This window comes from Fringilla coelebs (genome assembly GCF_963513975.1).
Source record: "Fringilla coelebs genome assembly, chromosome: 16".
In the NCBI taxonomy this organism is placed as follows: domain Eukaryota; kingdom Metazoa; phylum Chordata; class Aves; order Passeriformes; family Fringillidae; genus Fringilla; species Fringilla coelebs.
In genome coordinates, this window is record NC_140042.1 from 2,446,204 (window position 1) to 2,468,414 (window position 22,211).

The window sequence follows — 22,211 nt, forward strand, 5'->3', positions numbered from 1 at the left end:
ATTCAACACAGATTTTTCCTCGCTCATTCCCAGCCTCAGCAAGGTGGCCAGGAGAATTCCAAGAACCCTCAGGCATCCTGCAGGCCTTCTGGGTGAACCTAAACACCCCACACATCACCCATCCCTGAGCGTTTTGACATCGCATCAATTCTTGCTGCTTCCACCAATTTCACTCCCTTACCTCTGACCAACGCTAGTGTCTACTCAGCATCATCCCAAACCCTGCCCTCCTGGAAGTCAGTGGCAAAACCCATGCAAGAGCAGGATTTAGCCTTTCACACTGGGATGAGATTTGCGCTTTGGTCCCCCAGAGCTGCTAAACCCACACCACACCAAGGCCTGGCACAGCACACAAGTGGAGCAGGACCATCCCACCAAGAGAGCCTTGGAGGGAAACTCGTTGGCTTGCAGCCTCCCCAGACACCTGGCTGGTCCCCATGAGCACCCAACCAGCCCCAAAAGAAAAGAGGGAGGATTATCCCAAGGTGTGAGCAGCCAACCTGGGCACACACCTGCCTGTGCAGAGGGATGCAGCGTGCTGGGCGGGTGGCACAGGGGACGCCTCATCTGCCACCCGCCCTTTCTGCTCTCCATTGCCAAGGTAGCGGCAGACAATGCTATCTGCTGGGCTGTCAGCCGGCCCTCCTCCTGGCTCTTTAGCCAGAAAACTCTCCATCTGTCTCCAGATGGGGTGTTTCTACCACTCCAGTCAAACCGATTCAGAGTGGAACAATGATGCTTTGTTAACAAAACAATTTTTGTGTGTCAAGCCCTCCTTCTTGCGGGTTTTTCTCCCCCCCCCCCAGTCCCCAGTGGGTCAGCTTTGTGTGGCGTCCTACATTTTGTTGTTTCTTTCACATTTTAAAGGCTCCGTATTTTAGTACAAAAGGTGCCTGCGGAGCAGCTTTTATCTGCGAGGCAAGATTTGACACATACGCAGATCACAATTGCGACAGGAGGTTCGTGATGTGGTGGTTAAGGGTGGTGTCAGGACCTTCAGAGTGATGAAGCATTATTTCCAGTGATTTTTGCCTCCAGGATAAAAATTACAGCTGGTCCAATGCTGCATGTATGGCTTCTGTGAGCTGGAATCCCCCAAGGGTTCATGGAGGGGTAGAGAAAGTTTGAGCTTGCTTTGGTACAGAGCTGGCATCACCTGGGTCCATCCATCCTTCTCATGTCCTCCTGTGCAGGACAAGCCACCTCAGTCACTTGTGAGCGGAAGGGATGGGTACATGGAGCGAATCTACATGCCTGTGAGTAAACCACAACCCTCTCCCCAGCACAATCCCAGTGGTGGTCCAAAGATCAAACCTCAGCCCTCCTGTGACCAGAGTCTCTGACCGAAGCTCCTGGGGAATGTTTGACTTCTCCCCAGCTACCAGGGGCTGGATCGTCCCCCTTGACCCCTCACCCGGCAGCAGGAAGGAGAGCTCTCTTCTTCCAAATACATCTCCACCACACAGGCCTCCAAGAAAACCAGCTCTTCCTTTATTTTTCTTTTTTTTCTGCCCTGAAGCAACAAGCACACAAATCACCTTCTGCTCTGCACAAAACCAGCAATTCCCAGCAAACAACCAAGCTGCTGGCTCCAGAGCAAACAGCTCCGTGTACCTAAGCAGGCTGGAAATTTCTACACAAGGGGGACTTTTTCTTCCAGCTCCCTCCACATTTGCAGGGAAGGTCCCTCCTCCTTCCTGTCCTCAGGTAACAGCATCTTCATGGAAACACCAATATTTTTATGAGTCATCCCCCTTCTTCCCCTCTCCTGCTCAGTGGCCAACACCCCTCTGCTTTCAAGATCAAAGCCGAAGGGGACCAGCTGTGTTGAGTCCTTTCCTTTCCAGCCCTTTCCATCTCCATTTGCAGCCGTCGCCAGCGCGAGTCCCTGCTGTTCTGACAGCGCTTTGTGCCGCCCCTCCAGCACCACAGCTCCGTGCCTGTTGTCTGCTCCCCCTCCATCCCTCTCCTGCCATCCCAGCTCCTGCTCCAGCCATGCTGGGAACACAGGGAACCCTCCCTGACCTGGGCTCAGTCCCTTCTGGCATGCATGGGAGCTGCCCTGCCTGTCATGTGCTGATTCAGAGGCAGAAATGTGCTCACAGAGAAACGGGATAATCTGCTTCCACTGAAATCCCATCCTAATTCCCTGTGTTTGGTAACTCCTCTGCAGACCAGAGCATGAGACTGCATCTCCCTTCCAAACTAGCAACTCCATGGGGACCTTCGCTCCAGGCTCCTTTCAGCAGGGCTACAACCTTGGCTGGGAAAGTCCAGCTCCTGCTGTGAAAGCGGCTGAGGGAACAGGAATCTCCCTCCCTATCCAAAAGGCTGAACATCTCACACAGCCCCCGGTGCTGCAGCAGGGATTTGCAATGTGATGGGATAATTAGAGTCAGGGATGTGCTTCCTGTGCTTCTTAACTGCCAGAGGGCAGGGTTAGATTAGATATTAGGAAGAAATTCTTCCCTGTGTGGCTGGCGAGGCCCTGGCACAGGTTGCCCAGAGCAGCTGTGGCTGCCACATCCCTGGAAGTGTCCAAGCTGAATGGGGCTTGGAGCCACCTGGGATAGTGGAAGGTGTCCTTGCCCATGGCAGGGGGGTTGAATGAGATGATCTTTAAAGTCCCTTCCAACCCAAACCATTCTGTGATTCCAGGATTCTTGATAAATCCAGGAAAATCCATCCATTTTCGGTCTCCTAGCGAGTGTCATTTGTGCACGTTTGATGGAAGCTGCTTCCATGTGCAGCAACTCACAGGTCTGACAGGTCCCTCTCAGGGTCATACACCCCATCCTTCATGACATCTCATCCTGCACCAGGTGTACCTCCTGGGTACCTTGCCATCACACATCCTGCACAGATACAATCCCTGCTTCCCAACACCTCGCTGTAACTCAGCCCAAATCCAGCTTGGAGTTCTCTCTCCTACAAAGACTTTGAAGAAAGCATTGCACAGAATTAAGTCTCGGTGCTTTTTATATGTAAAACACTGAATTTAGCTGCTAATGGCAATTCCCAGCAGAAAAGGATGGTTAGTAGTGGTGGGTATATTTATGAATTCTTTCTAAGCAAATGCCGTGAGGGGGGAAATGTATCGGTCCTCGCGGAAAGCTTCCCGGGTTGCTGCTGCAGGCATCTAAATGCAAAGTTTCACCATGACTTTTTGAGTTCTGTGCTCTGCTAGACATATCCCTTTCAAATCTCTTCTCTCAGGAATGCTTTCCCAGCCTCTCTCTTGCGGTCACGCATGTGTCACCGTGACCTGCCCGTCTCCATGAGGGCAGCAGCAGCTCCGTCCTTCTCCAGCCACTCCACTGACTTGCCAGTAAATAAAAGTCAGGGGAATCTACTTGACTGGTCTCCTTAGCTGCTCTCTCCAAAGGGCTGACTTTTAAAATACCCACGTCCTGGATTTCTGGGAGGTTTTCACTGAGGGCACATTGTTTTTCCCCAGCAAAGCCAGAAAAGAATTTACAGTCGGTCCACACAGCGAGACTGCTCTGCTTTCTCTTTCCTGGGACAGGAACTCAGTTTGAAACAGATTGCTAGCAGCTAAATGCAAGTTCCTTAGCAGCTTCCAGAGTGAAAATATTCCCTCTCCAGATCTCCTTTTATGTCCACAACACATTATTCCGGTGGAGGGCTCTCTTGCTAAGAAAAGCTCTGGTAACTCCCAGCCTTGTCTCCAAAGTGGTTCAGGTGTGGGAGCCAGCTCCCCTGCTAGCATCCCTTGGTCCTGCTGCCCAGCTGAGATGTCCTTAATTCCTCCATCTGTCCCCTCCAGGCTCTGGCTGGCTCTGCTCTCAGACAGTGAATACATACAGCAGGCTGCAAGGCTGCTTGTCCTAAATATACACTTTTCCCACAGCTTCAGGAGAAACTACGTCTTTTAAGTCCCCCAGCCCACTCCTTGGGGTGCTTCTGGGGCTTTCCGTGCTAAGCTGCCTTTGTCCCACACACTGCATGCAGACAGACGAGAGGTTCACACCAAAACCCACCTCTCCTCTCTGCCTTTAACTAAACCAAAACAAAAAACAGATGGAAAATCAAATGCTGGCAGTGTGAAGCATGTGGGCTGCACTCGCATCAGCCCTCCTGGAGCTGCAGAGTGTATTCCTTCCTGCTCCGGGGTCCCAGGGCAAAGCCAGACCCCAAAAGGGTTATTGGTGGGGGAGCTGCTGCTATTCCCCCTTGCCAGCCACCAAGCAGCATGGAGGTGGGACAGAGGGAAGGAAGGGAAAAGACAGAGGAAAGAGCAGGCTTAGCATTTTAGGAAGTCCATGAGGAACAATTTCAACTTCCAAGCAGGATTTGCACAATGCCCAGCAAACGAGGCACTGGAGCTGCAGACAGAATACTGGGGGGACAGTCACAAACCGGACACTGAGCTGCTTCTAACCAAGCTCCATCCATCCCACACACTCCCTGAGGCAGAGACACTGCAGAAGAAACACCTTGAGACCAGAGTTAAGGCTGTCCCCTAATGAATGCACAGCATTCCACGGCCATAAGCTGCTCAGATGTCCTTAATTCCAGGATTTCTTACATGCTCCGTGCCTGACTTTGTAACCTTAATCATGTATTTTTTAGTGTTGCTCTTGTGCGCACGTGAGCTTATCTCCTTCTACTGTAGGATCTTCTTTTCACTCTCTTGTTAGGATAAACAATACCCACGACTCTTCCTGGGAGTGCATCAGTGTCCCTGAACTTCCCTGAACACTCCCCAGTTTTGCAGAATGAACAGTGGGGCTGTTCAGGCTCAACTCCAGCTCTTGCTGGAGCCATGGTCACCCTCAGATGCTCGGAGGTTGCTCCCACGTGTGGATGAGCATCTGGATAACCCCAGTGCCACACCAAGGCTCCCTGCACGGTGCAGGAGGAGGAGAAGCAGAGGGAGCCCGCGGTGGGGGCAGGGACCAGCAGCGTGTTTGTGGAGTAACGCTCAAACTGCCATAATGGATTGCCTTGTTTACACTGGGCCCAGGGAAAATCACTCCAGGGATGGAGACACAGAAGCGTCCAGAAGCCTCTGAGAGCAGGAGAAGCTCTTCAGACTCTTGCCTCTTGCTTCTGCTTACAAAATCATCCCCCCCGCCTCGCCTCCTGCATCACTGTCAAGGGGCGGAAGCTTTGAAATCACTGTAGTAAGCAGGGGAGGGATGAGGAAAGGAAAGGAAAAGTATTATCGGATGGGAACGTGGCTTTTCCACTCCTCCTTGCCAAGAGGAGCCCTCAGTACCCAAGGACACACCAAAAGGGTCGCTGGGCCACAGGGTGCAGCGAGAGTTGCGACGAATTGCTGGGAGAGGGAAAAGAATAAATAGGAACCACCTTAAGGGAGGGGAGCCACCAGCAGAACAGTTAAAATGACTAAATACTTTCCCAATATCACTCCTCCACGTAAGCATTGCTGTAATTGCCCTTGGGATGTTGCACAACGGCGAAAGGGAGGGGCAGGTGCTGGCAGGGAGGGAGTGAAGGCGTGCAAACCTCCAAATCTCCATCCCAGGCGCTGCTGTCATCGAGGAGAGGCTCACTGCCACCTCGGGCCCTGGGGGATTTATCCCCTGAGGGGCCATTCCTCACACGAACTGGAGGACTCCCAGGAGGACTCACTCCTCATGCCTCTGAGACACAGCGGGCTGCCCCAGGGAGCAAGAGCAAAAGGCGAGGAGGAACAGAGCCCACGCTGCACTGTGTGGCAAAAAAAAAAAAAAAAAAAAAGAAAGAAAGAAAAAGAGAGAGAGAGATATAAGGGCTTCATTCAAGCGCTCTGGCTCTCTGGAAGTCTCACGCAGAGCAGCTGGTCTTTAAGACTGTTGCAAGCATGCCATGCAAGCACAGAGCCCTTCCATTCCTGGGTGCTTTCATTAGTGACACTCAGACAGGGACAGCCACTCGACCCCCATGAGAAGGAAAACGGCTGACTCATTCTTCCAGCAATGCTTGAGAGCAGGGCATGGTGCTCGTGCTCTGTAGGGTCCTCTCCTGCTTCCTAAGCCAGATCACCGGATCTGGGCTCGGATGCCACACACACACATGCACACACCAGCTAATCCGCAGATGTGCTGGGTCCCTTCATAGAGCACCCTCAGCCTTTGCTTCCAAAAGCTGCCCAGTGATGCTCGAGTCGAAAGGGAAACCTCTGAGGGATGCAGCCTCGAGGTTTAAAACATCTGTGGGCCATCAGCCATTAAATGGGATGCTATGCTGGTTTGCTGCTCTCGGGTCTCACGCCAGGTTCATCGCTGGGCCGGCTGGGTACCGTCCAGCAATGCATTAAGTGATGTGACTATTTCTGTTCTCATCACATGTTTGCTCTCATCCTCTCCAGGGTGTGTGCGGGGGGGGGGAAAAAACACACATTCATTATGGAGTGTCATATTTTGGTAAGGCTTTTCGTTTCTCTGCATAACACCGGGCTCTTGGCAGAGGAGAAGGGGGATTTTGTTTTCCTAATATCCATGTACTCAGGTATTTCTGTTAGAGGAGGCAAAGTCAAAGAAATGCTAATCAAATATCCAGGAGTGCACAGTGCTGACATCCGCACCTCGCTACTATATGGCCTTTCATTAGCATTACCTAAATGTACGACCATACAAAGAGCAGATTTCCTTAGCAACAGGGCTGCCTTCATATTTCCTCCCCACTACCCCCTGCCCTTAGAAGAAAAATGACTTCAGCTCTTTCTCTGAGCCCTGCTCTGCGCTGCAGCAGTGCTCTACGCCACTGCCAGGCTTTGCTATATGCTGCATCTGGGACGCCTGCCTCTCCACGCTGGGATCCACGAGCCATAAAGCAACCTCTTGACTTAGCTCTTCTGCACAGCCACAATAAAACTCTTCTTTTCCTAACGGAGCATATGCAAAACAGCCCTGTAACGGCAGAGGGGGGATCCTCTCCTCCAGATGACTTACAGCTCCCATGGCTGAGGGAGGATGTCCAGCATGCTCAGCAGAGCCAGCATTGCTGGCTGGTGACTCCTTTGCTCCCTGCCACCTGGTTGAAGGGTGACAACTGCCCTCGTCCCCAAATGGCACCGTAAAGCACCTTTGCCTTGGGCAGGGAGCTGCCAACCCCTCCTCTCCCCGGATCTGGGCCAGGAAGACGGAACACTTCATCCTCCGCGCTCTCCCCCGGTGCCACAGCCTGGTGCGCTGGGCTATTTTAAGAGCTCGTCTGGGAGACTGGCACACGCACCGCGCTGCCGGGAACTCCCTGCTTCTGTTTCAAAAAAGCTGGAGGCTGGGAGCCTGCTGGGACTCACCCCTGTGATTCCCAAGGTCTGACCCTCCTCTCGCTGGGACCGGCGCAACGCTGCTGAGTCAAACGGAATTAGTCCCAATTAGCACCGGTGAAACGGGAGGAGAATCGTGCCCTCCCCGGCATTTCATCCCTCCCAGCCGGGGGCTGGGACCACTGAGCCTCCCCCTGCAGCCATGCCCCTGCTCCTCATCTCCCTGCTCTCCAACCTGCTCGTTCTGTGTCGCCATTCCCTGCCTTTTTCACACGGATACTCAATCCCCTTTCCCATTATGATAGGGTCTTTGATTGCACGATCGCATAACTATAATGAGACAAATATTTATTTTGCAGATATGGGTTAATCAGACCGAAGGTATAGAAATATTTCATGCGCTAATCAGAGTACCTTCAGCAATCAGTATAGCAAATAACTCAGGTAAATTAACATAGGAGAGTTCCCTTATCAGGTTTTAGTCTAAGATATATGTGCATTAAGGACTAATTTGCTCTCCCCCCTCAGATTTGGGCTGGAGCCCAAGATGAGGTTGAGACCAAGGTTCCCTCCCATCAGCTTTCACAGGAGCTGTGCAGGCTTTGCTCCTGGCAGGATCAGACGCCAGGATGAATATTCAGCAGCGTAAACGCCTTTGTTTTCTGTGCTCTGCACCTTTAAATTTCCAAGGGCTCTGCTGTTTTCAGCTCAGACAGCCTTTTTGCATTCAGTTCGCTGCAAGCTGACACAGAAGACACGATGGAGCAGGTTGTGTCTCCTGCTCTGAGCCCTTCACGCCACTCTGGCAGCGTTCAGGGGCCATATTAAGTGCTGCGAGTAATTAGTGAATTCCTCCTGCCCCAGTGCGGCGCAGAGCAGCCGTACCCAGCATCTTGTGGCAGGCTGGCAGTGGCCAGCGGGCACACGTGGTGCCAAGAGCATAGGTGGCAGTGGGGACACTGGCCTCTGTGTGGGTCCAGAGGGGCCGAGAACAGGATGAGCCAAGTGAGAGCCCAAGAAGGACCCCTGGGTTTAACGGGCCTTCCCAGGGCACTCACCCAAGCTCCTGTAAATTAGCAGTCCCAGGAGACACCTTATAGAATCATTAAGGTTGGAAAAGGCCATCAAGAGTTGCCCAGACTCCTCAGGCTCGGTGTCCCTCACTTCAGCGTCCCCAAACCAGGAGTGGCTGTGCTCCCAAAGCAGCTCCTACAACTGCATTTTCCCTGCTTTGCTCTGAAAAAGCTCCCACAGAGGAAACACAGAGGATCTGCCCTCGCCTCTGTCATGTTTTGGGATCCCAGAGAACAAAAAGCACCGGAGGAATGGCAGGCATTATAGTAACGATGGTGACAAATTTAATTAGAGCAGGAAGCTCTGGAGTGGATTTCAAATGGCAACACGGCATTTTGTGTGAAAGCATTGCCTCGCTCCCCCCGCTCCCTCCCCGCCTCCACCACGCGGCTCCATCCAAACCCACCCCACCCTGCGGGATGCATCCCTCTAATTTTCCCACATGTTGTCCCTTCATCCTTTCCCCCCCTACACTCCTGAACCAACACATTCCCGTGGTCTGGAAAATGCAACCATAGAGCAATTCAATAATACAGCAGCCAGATGTGCAACAGTATATCCAACATGTCATTCAAAGGAGCCCTTCAGTGGAGCCGAGACATGCTATCCCACAATCTTAACTAATACATCCTGAGGCCCTGGAGGAGTTGATGGATGTATACAATTCCCTTTCCTACAGCTGTGGTCCCTTTTAGAGGGGGCATCCAGACTCAACAATAGCCCTGCTGTTGCTTTCAAGACAGAACCTCTTCAGACAAACCGGGCTTAATCCTGACCCCGGTTACGCCCGCCCGGGCTCTGCCGAGGTCGGTGGGGTTTGGGATCCAAGGGCTGGGAGCAGGATCCAGCCTGGTGGAGACGCTGTCTGCCGTTTCACCTTGTGCTACAGGCTCTGAGAAACCTTGGTAACTGGTTGGAATATAACCACCTTGGGGAAAAGGCAAGCGGAGAGGAGCAGGTAATAAGATTTCTAACTGGTGCTGGTAGAAAGAAGGAAGTAATATAACAGTTTAATTAATCTATGCCTATTAGCATTATTAAAGAAAACAGGGAGCTATTGGAGGTTTACCTCGGAGAATATCATCAAACGGGGACCTTCTGCGGGGAATTTTATGTCTCTGTGCCCAATTTATAACCAGCACGGAGGTGTGGTGTTAGTGACAGCCAGTGCTGAAATGTCACAGTGCTTAGAAGTCATTAGCTGGGGACACAGAGAGAGAGAAAGAGAGGATGGAGGAGGGGACAAGGGAGAAATGGGGAAGGAAGGAAAAGGAATTAATTTAATTAAAAATATCTTTAGAGCCTGTCTCTTGATTTGTGTGGTTTTGGGGCTTGGCAGAGCAGCTGAGAACGGTGTGGAAGGAAAATCAAGGTTGCTGGGGCTTTTTGAAGCTGATAAAAAAAAATAAGCACACTTTTCATGTTCAGGAAGATAAATCCCCATTTTCTCAGTCTCAAGACAATCCAGTTATTTACTGACAGTTTTACTGTGAAATAAAAAGGGCTTTAAGCTTCTTTCTACTTGATGTCTCCATAGCCTGAATATTATTAGATCCCAGCCTGGTGCAGCTGGAGTTTTGGTTAATAAATTTAACGTCATTAGACAGAAAAGCCTTCGACTGAATGTTGCAATTCTTCCCCCCCCCCTTTTTTTTTTCCCTTTTTTTTGCCGTTGCAGTCAGACTGTATGTAGGTGGTAAGAATCAAAAGAAAGGAAGTACGCTTGGCAAATAGGGGAGTGCTAAAAAAAGATTTTGCTCAGGCTGGGGGTTCAGTGCGAGGGTGTTTCGCCCACAGACGAGGCAAGGCTGAACCCCCCCGCAGGGGATGCACCCTGACGTGGCACCGGTTTCTGCAGCATCCCTGAGGAGAGCAAAACACTCCTGATTTCACAGTGATGGCATGTTTACGCTGCTTGTCCCACTCAGAGGGGTGGCACTGTGGGTGGCCGTGCCACTGCCACCGCACTGAGGTCTTGGGTAGTCCCTGCCAGCAGCAAGACCGCGATGCTCAGGGGCTGCCTTGGTGCCACCACCATGGAGCTGTGCTCAAGGTGGGTTTTTTGAGAAGGAAAGTCTGCTTTTCCACCCAAAATTTGCCTCGAGGCCATTGCAAGGCCAAGTGTTGGTGCAGCAAAATGTCTTGGTGGGACAACGGGGGGACAGCCAGCATGGAGCGGGCGAGGGGAGGGCAGATGGCGGTGGAGCTGCTGCTTGTTCTTCCCGTGGGGAGCCAGGCAGCTGCAGCCCCTCGGAGCAGGGCTAGCTCAGGTGGAGGGAGAACTCCCACCAAAATCCAGCAGGTCCCGGCTCTCCCCCTCAAAGCTGCCTCCATCTCCAGCCCCCTCTCCCACCCCCTCTCCTCAGCTGCTGCCCCGCCATGGCTGAGCCTTCTGCCAGCACAAAATGTGCCCACTGGGAGAAAGACACTGAGGAAGGCACCACAGCACTCTAATCCCCACCGCACACCTCACCTGCCTCTTCCCCAGCTCCTGCCCCACCGCCTTCCCACCACATGCAGGCGGCGGCCATGGCCAGGCCTTCCCTTCCTGCTGAGCCTGAAACATGGCGGGCTTGGGGGGATACTTCATTTGGGGCAGCTGGTGCTGGCCTGTCGCCTAAAAACATGTCCCACACGCTGGGTTTCTAACCCCAAAACGCCACAGGTGTTGTGGACACCAAAAGGAAACTTCTGCGGTGGAAGAGGGACGATGAGGGACCCCCCACCCGGCAGCTCCGCCATCGGCTTCACTCCAGGAGAAACAGTCTACAAGTTCTTTTACAAAATAAACAGCGGTGGCTGGAAGGAGAGGAGCAGGACAGGGGTATCGGGGAGGTAGCGAGGGGCTGGGCAGGGAGGGTTGTGGAGCTGGGGTGCCGGGATGGGAAGGAAGTGGTTGTTGTGGGAGTAACGTCAGGAAGAGCCTCGGCTGGGGCCCGGGCGGGCAGGAGAGGGGAGATCCGAGTTCATGGCAGGGCTACGGGGAGGAAGCGCCTGAGGGAGACGAGCCAAGGGAAGGGTCCGGTGTGGGGACAGGGAGGGGTCTGGGGTGGGCATGGGGAATGTTCCAGTGCGAGGAAGCGGCTGGGTCTGGTTAGAGCCCAGCATGGGGACAGGAAAGGGTGAGGTGTGAGGCTGGGGAAGAGTCCATTGTGGGGATGGGAAAGGGTCCAGTGAGGGAACAGGGAATGGTCCAGTGAGGGATAGAGAATGGTGCTATGTGGAAATGGGGAAAGGTCTGGTGTGGAGACAGAGAATGATCTAGTGGGGGATAGGGAAAGGTCCAGTGGGGTGACAGCGAAGAGTCTGGTGTGGGGATGGGGAAGGTGTGAGCATCCACTTGGGCAGAGGTGTGCTGGGAGACACCTATCCTGGGAGAACAACTGACCCCAAAATCCTGCTGGATCTGGTTTACTCCCCTTCCAAAGCCATTTCTAATAAAGGCTGTTTTATTTTTTTTTTCATCCCCTCTCTGGTGAATAAAAGCAAAACAAATAACCCCAAGCAGCGAAGCTGGGTGATGAGCAGCAGATGGCTGGTGATAACAGGTACCTTCATACCTGTGCCCCCCTTACCCACAGCCTTCCCACCTGGAGCTCCCAAGCTCCCAGCTCCGTGGCTCTCACCAGCCCAACAACCCCAGCCCAGCTAGGGGATATGGGAGTGCAGACAGCAGCGAGCTGCTTCAGGGAAATCCAGTTTGGAGCCAAGTCAATGCATGCAGAGTCATTAATCTAGGTCTGGTGCCAATAGGGATGGCTCTGCATTAGCCGGGCCCCTTTGTAGTTCAGACAATCAGTTGCATTCAACCAGCGCAAGATAACGCTGCAGAAAGCTGAGACCATCGCAGCTCATTGCTCCTGTAAGGGGCGGGGGGAGAGGATTTACAGGCAAAATAGCATTGCATTAATGGGACTGCTCAGTATTCTGCACAGACGCTGGTGGATAATGTCTTTGCAAACTAACTGCAATAAATTAATTAAATTAATCTACTATGCCGTGCTTGTCCCCACCCAACATCAAATTCAAGGATGATCAGGGCTTGCCTTATCCTCCATAGCCTACGAAAGAATCTGATCTCACTTGCTCTAGAGTTTCTGAGGCACTGAATTGCAAAGTACCACCTGCCTCACTAAACTAATCACCAGCCTGGTGGTTTAGATCACATCAGTTTTACATGTAATTAAGACTGTCCAGGAGGGCATGCAGCTGCTTACATGGTCGTTCCCTCTTATACAGCAACGTGCCTCCTGCTCAGATAGGTGCAATTAAACAAGCCTGTTCACAGTCATTAAGCATTAATGCACCTCATTAGCATAAGAACTGGAAGAAGCTTTGATGCAGGGAACCCCGCAGGAGAAGGAGATAGAGAGAGATGTACATACAGACAGGAAGGCAAAGGGCTGGGCCACCACCTTCTCGTGGCCCCGACCAACCATTCCAGCTCCATTTCTCCAAAGCAATGAGCCATGCCGTGCCCTCCTCCCCAGAAATGGGTCTGGGTTATCTTTCTCTCCCCCTCCCCCTCTTTCTAAATTATGCTGGTGGAAAGGAAAAAAAAAAAAAAAAAACAAAACCACCACACCAAACTGTTGGGATATTAACCTAGCGAATCCATTAATAAGCTGAACTCTCTGTTGGCTTTGACACAGCACACTAAAGCTTTAAAGAGACAGGGCCCCAGACACTGGAGATAGGGGCAGAGACAACAGCGCTAACAAAGAGCCACTGTTGCCACGGCCGTGGCCATCTCGGGTAGGTCCAGCTGTCTTTGGTGTTCTGTTTTCCAGACACAAAGAGCAGACTGAACCGTTTTGGTCTGAATGGCTTTCATTTGATGGTAGAGAAAATGAGAGGGAAGAAAGAAGCTAAGTAAAGTGTCCAGGAGAGAAGAAAAAAAAAAAAAAAAGGACAGGAGAGGAAAAAAAGAGCATGGTGTGCTGCAGGTCTCCAGTGAGAAAGGCTGCATCTCCCCCGAGCACAAAATGGGGCTGTCTCAAGGAGCAAAGTGAAGGTGACATGGTGATTTTGGAGCAGGATGGAAGTGAGGATCCAGGATACACACTCCAGGGGAGCTGGGATGGATGCTGCCAGTGCCTCACCTGCTTGCCCAACACTCTGTACAGCAGTGCACTCAGCACTGCCAGACCACAGACTGCAAACAGCTTGTCTAGCTGGGGTTTAATCTCAAGGGAACAACCTGTATTTGTACAGTCCCTGGCCCTCTGGGCTCAGAGCCCGTTAGGAGCCTCTAGCCTGGACCAGGAGCGTTATCACACAGAGCCTCAGCAGCTTCACTGTCACCATGGCGAGAAATGGGCTCGCATGAGGACATGAATCAGCTGGAAAAAGTGAATCTCCAAGTGAAATGTCTTCAAGGAACCACCACATGCTACCATGGAGCTGCTCCAAACCCTCACCTCAGCCCAAACTGTACCCCAAGGCACAAATAACCCTTCTGCTGCAGCCTCGAGATGTCCACGTCATGCCCTTGCATCTCTACCTTGCATCCCGTAAGCTTGAAAAACAGGCCTGAAACATCCATTCCAGGGTCCCCTATTATAAAGCACAGCTCTGAAAGCCAGAAATGGAAGCTGAGACCGGATAAATCAGTACCTACCCACTGGAGAGCCACACGGGCTCGTCCCTACAATGCGCTCTCTGGCCTCCATCTAGTCCAGCTCGTAAGTGATAAAAGCGTCCACGACTGCAGCTCTCATCTGGGAAGAAGAACAAACAACCCAAGTAGATCTTACCACTGGGAAATGGTTTCTAAGGGTCTCCAGAGATATCCTCTTTCCTACGCTCATTCCATTAGTGCTGTGCATGCTCCATTGTCCCAGTCTCTCCCTCCTTAGTGGTTACATCCTACAAACACAAACAGATTTCAAATCCCCCGTAGCTCTTTGGCCCATGATGATAATAATTTTCCCTCCTTGAGCACCTTTTATCTAGAGATCTGGAAGCATCTCTCTGGCATTAATAGCTATTAGCTTCTCCACCATCGTGCAACACGGGGTGAGCACCGTCACATCTCACAGCTGAGGGGAATTCGGGCACGGCACAATTAGGAATTCACTCCTGCCAAGTGGTGCATCCTCTTGTGCCCAATCAGTGGCACAGGGATGGTGGTGCTTGGTCCCTGGATGAATCTGGCTAAATCCTAAAAGATTTGCCAACAGCATCAGCAAGAGGAAGAGATCCCAGGTTTGTGCCTGAGTCACCAAACCCTCTGTTTTCCCTTCTGTGCCTAGAGAAGTCAACGGGAAGTCTCCCATGGATGGTAATAGGAAATTCAGGCTTTTTTGAGTCAGTAAACAGCTTTTTTTCGAGGAGGGGGGGGAGATTTGGCAAAGAGGCTTTTACTGCACAGTCATTTTGATAAACCAAGGAGCCGAGCTTTTACCCAGCAACAGGCTGGGAGAATGACTGATGGAGACCATGACCCCAGTGAACCACAGCCTTGCTCCCCCAGTCCCTTCCCATTTGCCTTTTGTGATTACAATTAGTACTGGGGGCTGGCAGGTGGGGGAAAATGAAATAAAATAAACTAGAAGCCCCCCCTGCCCCGCTGCCAGCCCTTCATTGTCTGCAGAGGCTGGCTGGGGCTCTGCACACTGCAGTCCTCTGCCCATTGTACTGCTGAGAACATGCGAACAGACGCTCTCGGGCGATGGGTTTTATTGAACGCAACTTCAATGGCAAATGGAGAGAGAAAGGGGGGGGGAGAGGAAAGGAAAAAAAAAAAAGCCTTGAAAATCCATGCCAAAAAAAAAAGAGGTGGGGAGGGTGTTTTTTAATGCAATCAATGGCTCCTTCCTATAACTCTGCCTGTTGTGAGGAAATTTCTTTCCAGTAGCAGCCAGCAGCAGTCCCAAGGCTGTGACATTGCTGTAACGCTTGGAGCTCAGCTCTCTATCTCTGGCAGCAGCCCCGTCTTTTTGTCATTATTGGCTGTGATTGCAGGGGGTGCACGCCAGCTCGCCGAGTGCTGAGATATTGCTGCCTTCCCCTCCCTCTGGACAACCTGCCCTCAGAGAGGAGTTTGGGGAGGGGATGAGGGTGAAACAGGGAGCTGAATTCTCTCTGCCTCCCCTGAGTACGCTCTGATCCAAGCCCACATGGATAGGTAGAGGTCCCCAAGGCCCTTTTCGGAAAGCTCATTAGGAAAGTAGTGACAGATGCATTAGCTATTAAAAAAAGGCGGGGGGAGAAGCTATCATAGAACTTTAAAAAAAAGCAGCAGCAGCCGCCCGACAGTTTTATTGCTGTCAGATCCTTTTTTTTTGTGGGCACGTTGCAAAGCAGGAGAGGTTTGGGTAAATATCTGACGCACGCACGCACTTCCCATGCTCTGGGCTGTCTGTCAATAATCCAGCCGGGGTATTTCTCACACCCTCAGGAGGCAGCTGCCAGCTCTGCCCATTGCCACTGCAGCTACTCACCCTTCCTATCCACCCCCAGCACTCCTGGAGAGGAGGTTTTGGAACAGGCATGTCTGGCTGCATGCAAAGCTGCGGGAAGAACCTGCCAGGATGCCACAGGGGGTGAAAAAAAATGGGCATCAGCTGCTGCCATTTCTGACTCCGAGCTTCAGCCTGGGGAGGACAGGTCTTGGCATGAGATGTTCCCTCCTGCTCCAAGCAGAGGCTGCTGAGATGGAGATTGAGTCCTGCATGCCGGGACCTGCTGTCCCTGCAAGCTCCAGCAATGCTCTCCATGAAAGGACAGAACAGGGCACATTGTGCAATGGACACTCAGGCCTCTGTTCATGTCCCACACCCCACATCACAGCCCAGAGCCCTCGGAGCTCAGGGAACAGGTGTACACAGATCACTGGGAGGAGCAGCTTCCCTGCACCCAGGATGAGTGACACACCTGGCAGCATCTGGAAGCTACAAAGCCCCACGTAGGGACCAGGCATGAGGAAGGTGGGAAACGCTGGGTACTGGATGAAGATGCTCTGGATGGAGGGCTGGGCTGGCGAGCTGTGGTGGGCAGAGGGGCAGATGATGGAGGGGGTGAGGCAGGATGATGGCATGGGTTTTGTCCCTCCCCATTCTATGAACCAAAACGGCCACCACTGCTCTTACACCTGTGTGAAGAGCAGAGCCCAGGTAGTAACAGAAGAACAACAGATGTTGCACCTGCATGACGGCTCCCGAACGGCGCCAGACGAGCTGGAATTCACTTCTGAGCCACAACAGCAAAGCTCTTCCCACAGACAGCAGTGGGAAGCAGGGATCAAAACACCACTTCCACAGACACACTCCCAACACCGGGTTCTGCCTCCACACACCGCATTTTCCACGGACCATCCTCACCAGCCAAGCCAAACGTGGCCCCTTCAAGACCTCAGCATCCCTCAAAAAGGGAGCACAGCTATTTCAAAAGGAACTATGGGGGTATCAGAGGCAGCCATCAATCTGTGCCCCCAACCTCACCTCCTGCCACCTTCCAACCACAGTCAGGAGGCAGAAAAGACAGAAATCTCGCTGGAGGAAAACAGCAGCAGCAGCAACCGTCCCCCTCAGTTGGGTTTTAAATGGCTCTCAGATCCCTTCAAACAAATCTAAATGCACCGATCCTATTGTGTGCATAAATCTTTGCACCGGGGCCTGCACGCCTCCACACTATTGATAAAGAGAAACGAGTCTTAAATATTTAATGAGCGAATAAACCCGTTAAGAGGATATGATTAACTGCACGCCACGGCTCTGCATTTAAGGTGTCCCTGCTGTACCTTTAGAGGGGTTTTATTTTTAAGGGAAATCGGCAGCAGCAGCTGGTGGAAGCGAGCAGCCGGGCTGCGCGGGTGCTGCACCAACGGGAACGCCGGCACAGCGCTCCACTCCAGAGGCATAAATATGCCACGGGAGCCCAGGCTGCTCAGGGGGGGCTGTATTGACTCAGCCTGATGGCAGGGAGGGCAGAAAACAGAGCCAAGGAGGTTTGAGGTTTTAGGTGAGGTGGCGGGAGCCAGGCTGTCGGTTAGAGAAGCCACGTGAACTCTGCACCTTTCCGTCTCGCCTGGCAGCGAGGGGGCTGCTGGGGGGATCAGGAGACCTTGGAGCTATTTCCAGCTGAACCACGGAGCTGGAGTGTGACCTTGGGCAAGTCACTTACAGTCACCCTCTGCCTGGAGTCGAGCTCTGTGAGAGGCAACTGGAGTCTTGCCTGCTGAGGGTGTGAATCGAGGCAGTGTGGGGTGCCAGGATGGTTGAACCTTCCTTTTCTCCACCTCCACCGAGCTGGGAGCAGCCTCAGCACGGGGCTGGAGCACTGAGGGCTGGGGTACAACACACCAGCCAGCCCACAGGATGTTTCTCAGGCACATAGAGAGCAGCTGATGGAAGATTTTATGAAACCAAGTGCTATAAATGTCCCCTTGCTATGTGACTTTTTAAGTTTCTAAATTATTTTGATCATTATTTTTACCAGAGCGAGGTGAATAATATACAACAAACCACCGTGAATCATCACTCCAGTTTTTAGATATGTTAAATTTAGCTGTTTTGGTGCCACCTTTTTGTTTATATTCTCCAAGTGTTTCTTGCCAACAAGTTACCGGCAGGGATTTTTAGCCAGGAAGGAGAAGGGGAAAAAAAAAAAAAAGTGAGACAGACTGTTAATTTCTGTTAATTTTAAGCATCAACTAAAGATATTGGAAGAAAGTGGATTTCAAATTCTTAATTGCAACAGTTTCCCTCCCCAAATCTCAAGTCTAAAAATTAAGCCTGCCCAATCGGGAAGCCAAAACCCATCATGTGATGTGAGATCCCAATTAAAACGACTCTCATTCCTGAGACCAAGTATTCACAAAAGAGCAAAGACCGCGAATTATTTGCAGAAATTATCTGGAGAACAATTTTGAATAATGAATACGATGGGGGAAATCGCAGTCACTTGGAATACTTAATGCAACTACAAAAAAAAAAATCACCAACAATTTGCGAACAGAGGAGAGGTGAAACGTGTGGAAGAGATCATTTAGCACAGTCCTGCCACCACCAGTGACTATTCCAAATGACCAAAGCCCCTGCCTGGCTGTAAATGCTGCAGGAATTCGCAACAGAGAGTGATGGACAGATGGAAGTCATGCTTGGAGATACACCTAATCAAAGAGGCTGTGCCACCACAGAAACATGCCCGTGACCTGGTAAAATCAGGGTGAAATAACTCGGGAAGCAGGATGTTCCAAGCAGCCCCAGGCAGGAGGAAGGGATGCTCCGGGTGAGGCAGCCAAGCGGAGAGCAGCTGCAGAGGAAGAGGAGCCCTGACACATGCTGGCCAAATCCCAAGAGGCACAAGCACAGAGGAACACCAAGGACGAGCTTCTGTGTGATCGTGGCTGGGGGAAGGGGTGGGAGATGCCCTGGGAAAGGAGAGTTCCAGGTAGGTCTGGAACAAACACGGGTGGATGCTGCATCACCGAATGCTGGCTCTGCCATGGGAAATATCGTCCCATCAGCCAGGGACTGTGAGTATCCCTGGGTGTCCCCAGGGTCTGAAGTGAGAGATGGGAATCCAGCAGAATCCACTCTGCTTCTGCCACTTCCCTTCAAGTGCTGGGCTGAGCCAAACCCTGGCCTCACACTGAGAGCTGCTCTCATGGCCATGATCAGAGCATGCAGGACACAAGAGAGAGAAATCTGCTAAAAACGGAATGAGCCAAAATCTGGCTCTTTGTTAGATTTACTTTGTCACAGCACAAGCTTTGCATTTCACCTACCATCAATGGAGGCCAAAATCTCACCAATGCCTGTAGAGTCCAGCTGGGAGGAAGGCTGTGAAGGGAGAAGGCAGGGAGAATTTGAAGGGCAGGAGCAGGCAAAGGAGAAAGGGTTTTGGAGGACCTTGGGGGACCACAGCAGGACATGGAGGAGATGGGGACCTTGTGGGGTCAGGCAAAGTCTGCAAGCACCGCTCAGGTGGGGAGACGCTGGGCCCTTCCCTGCCCCAATAGTGAAGAAAAGCAGCAAAGGTCTGGTAGAGATGGAGCTTTTTCACATCCCAGCCTGGTCAGCTGACATTTATCAGGGTAACAAAAGGATACAGCCTGATCACAAGACAGGCTGACAGTGCATCTTCCCCTTCTGGGGAGGAAAGTCAAGAGCCAAAGTTGTAAAAAGTAGTCCAGTCATCTTTTGCATCTTCTCTTTCCTGCAGGTTGACATGTGCAGGGATACTTCCTCTCCTCCTTTGAAATTAAAGGCGAAAGAAAAATGCAGAAAATTCTGCATTTTAGGTGCAGGAATTAAAAAATAAATTCTTCCAATGTTTCAGGTCAAGTATTCCCCAAAGCTTCTGTTCTGGCAATCTAAGAATGTAGAGGCTGGATCTCTTAAATCCCCTTGAATTCAGGATGTTTCTATCAATCTGTAGCAGTATTTCAACAAGGCTGGCTGAGGATGCTCAGGAAAGCCTGGTTGTTATACGCCTGGACTGCGGCAACCAGAGAACCACTCAGGAACTGAGAGACTCATTATTTGTTATTAACTCACCTGGAATCTCTGATTTCTTACATGTTATTTTGCTACTTGTCTGCAGAGTGAAACAGCTCCTCAAAAAATAGAAAAAGGAGAAAGTGAACCACCCACCAGTGGAGGATCATCTTTCCAGTGGATTCTAGTAGGTCACCAGCAACTGCATCAAAAGAGTGTCCTGGGGGCTTCAGTGTTTGCTTCTTGTGCCCCCTTATTTACTGTTGATTCCCACTGTGGCAGCTCTACCAGCCCCTGCAGAGATTGCCCCGTTCCAGCCTCTGCTTTTCCAGGTTCAGGCACTGGGTATTTATTGCATTTGGCTGTTTTCAGAGCGTGGGTGTTTGCTTCACATGTCCCCACAGAGCAGAGTCCCCTCGGAAAACTGTTCCAGGCAGGAAACTGCTGCTGCTCCTGGTAAGGGAATCACATGGGGAAAATCAGTTTCTTTTTCAAAAAATCCTCCAAGTGAGGAGTTTGTTCCAGAGAGATGGAGAACAGAGATTCCCATGGGCTCTGCTCCTTCCTGTCTGATGGATTCCCCCCAGCACCCATTTGGCTGGTACAGCGGTTGCAGTAATGAATTTTTAGGGATAACAATTTGTTGGGATAATGATTTTAGGTGCACAGGGCATTTCTATGTCCCAGCCCTCCTACAGCATCTGCGTGTTACCTTGCTAACCTTCCAGACAGAGAAACTGAGGCACAGGGCTGGCTCTGGAGAGGGACCGGGCTCCAGCAGCACCTCCAACTGCAGCACTCGGGTGCTCCATGGATGCTGCAATATCAGCATCACCCACAACCTGGCTGAACTTCCCAAGGTCCCCCAACAAGAGACTCCTGTGTCCCCTCTCTCCCCAGCTCAGCTGCCACGAGCTGGGGGCCCTGGTCTCTCTCTTGAGCATCCCTTTCTGTCTCTGGCACCCAGCAAGCTCCTCTCCCAGCAGCTGGGCTCTGCCCTGGTGATCTCAGGGCGCCACCTTTGCCTGCACTATCCCCAGGAGGGCATCACAGCAGGGCTGGTGCATCTCCACCGTGGCTGGGGACAGCAGGGAGGACAATGACATTTGCTGCAGGAGCCTGACATTGAACCCAGCCAGTCAGAACAGCGGGTGTTTTGCTGGCAAGGGTAGAGGCTCTGCACTGACACCGTCAGCGAGGGGACAGGAGAGGGAGGGGAAAGGAAAAAAGCCGAAGCAGCAGCCAGACAGCTGCCTCTTCCTCCTCCTCCTTTTGTGCAGAAATGTGGTTTTGTTTGTCAGTCAAACAGATTGTTTTCTCCTTCTTTGCAGGCCAATTGTTTCTGCTCCTGCAAGATAAGGGATTGAAAAGGGCTATATTTTTATGGCACTGAATCTAGGCCCTCTGAATTGGAGGGGAGACATCAAGTGGGAGAGGGATGCCGGTTCAAACCAACACTCCTCTCTCCCCAGCTCCACTCTCCAATCCCATTTCCACCCCCATTTTCCTTTTTTTCTCCTTCCTTCTCCTGCCTGGAGCTGCCTCTCAGCCCTCTCACTATTTAATCTCCGTCTCTCCAGTGGACTCAGGAGGTTTACACAGCTTCATCCTCTTTGCACCATCTGCTGAAAAGAATCTGTCTTTCCCCTGCTGCTCTGTCCAGCGGCTCCTCCTGCCACCCTCCCCCCAAAATTGGGGAAAGCAGAGCCGGTGCCACCGCATGTGACGTTGAGAAGAACAAAACCCAGGAGGGGGGTTTCCTTTTCAGCAAAGGATTTGCCCAGAAAGCACCTTGGAGAGCCAGACCCCAGAGTGCAGCAAGAGCAGGATGCAGAAATGAGGGAAGAAAATGATCAATAAGAGCAAGCACAGGGTAAGACAGCAGGATCCTTTTCAGGCTTCTACAGCGGGTTCAAGGAGCCTGTGTCCAGTCTTCCTCTTCTTTCTTGTTGAACTCCCCCAAATCCAGAGTCCAGATGGGATGCCGTGACTCACAGTGATGGGAACGCTGGAGCGATGACCTCTGAATGACCGCCAGCATCCCCAAGCCAAAGGACATGGAGAAGGTCCTTGCTCCAGGGATAGTCACGGCTGGAGGCATCCTCACCCTCACTGGATCCCAAGCAGGAGTCCTTTGCTCCCAGGCGCTGATCACATCGCACACTGAGGACCAGAGGGAGGATTTGCCTCTCCTCCTTGGGGGATGAGAGCCTGGAAGGGGGCAGCGTGGTTCATATCCAACTCATAAGCCTCTCAGAGCTCAGGCTTGAGGACTGAGATTCACTCAATTAATTTTGCTTTGGCAAAAAGTCCATTTTTATTGCTATTTCATGCCTTCAGTATAGATTTTCCCTGCTCGTCTCAAAGGGATAATAAAACCCGACTCGTTCTTTTTATAAAAGTCTCACACTCCCTCTCTCACCAGGCTCTGTGTTCCCCAGCTAGAGATGTAA

The 22,211-nt window shown here is 51.8% G+C and overlaps 1 protein-coding gene across 2 annotated transcripts in view; it reads right to left on the reverse strand.

Annotated features, from left to right (window-relative positions):
* The window catches only part of RAI1 (retinoic acid induced 1), a 74,824-nt gene that overhangs the window by 48,439 nt on the left and 4,174 nt on the right, over window positions 1-22,211 (reverse strand). Inside the window, exon 2 of one of the 2 annotated variants that reach the window (XM_084216673.1) lies at window positions 14,071-14,182. The exons of the other annotated variant lie outside the window; for it this stretch is intronic. The gene's annotated coding sequence lies outside the window, so the exon portion shown is untranslated. The remainder of the gene's footprint in view (window positions 1-14,070; window positions 14,183-22,211) is intronic. 2 annotated transcript variants of the gene reach the window in all.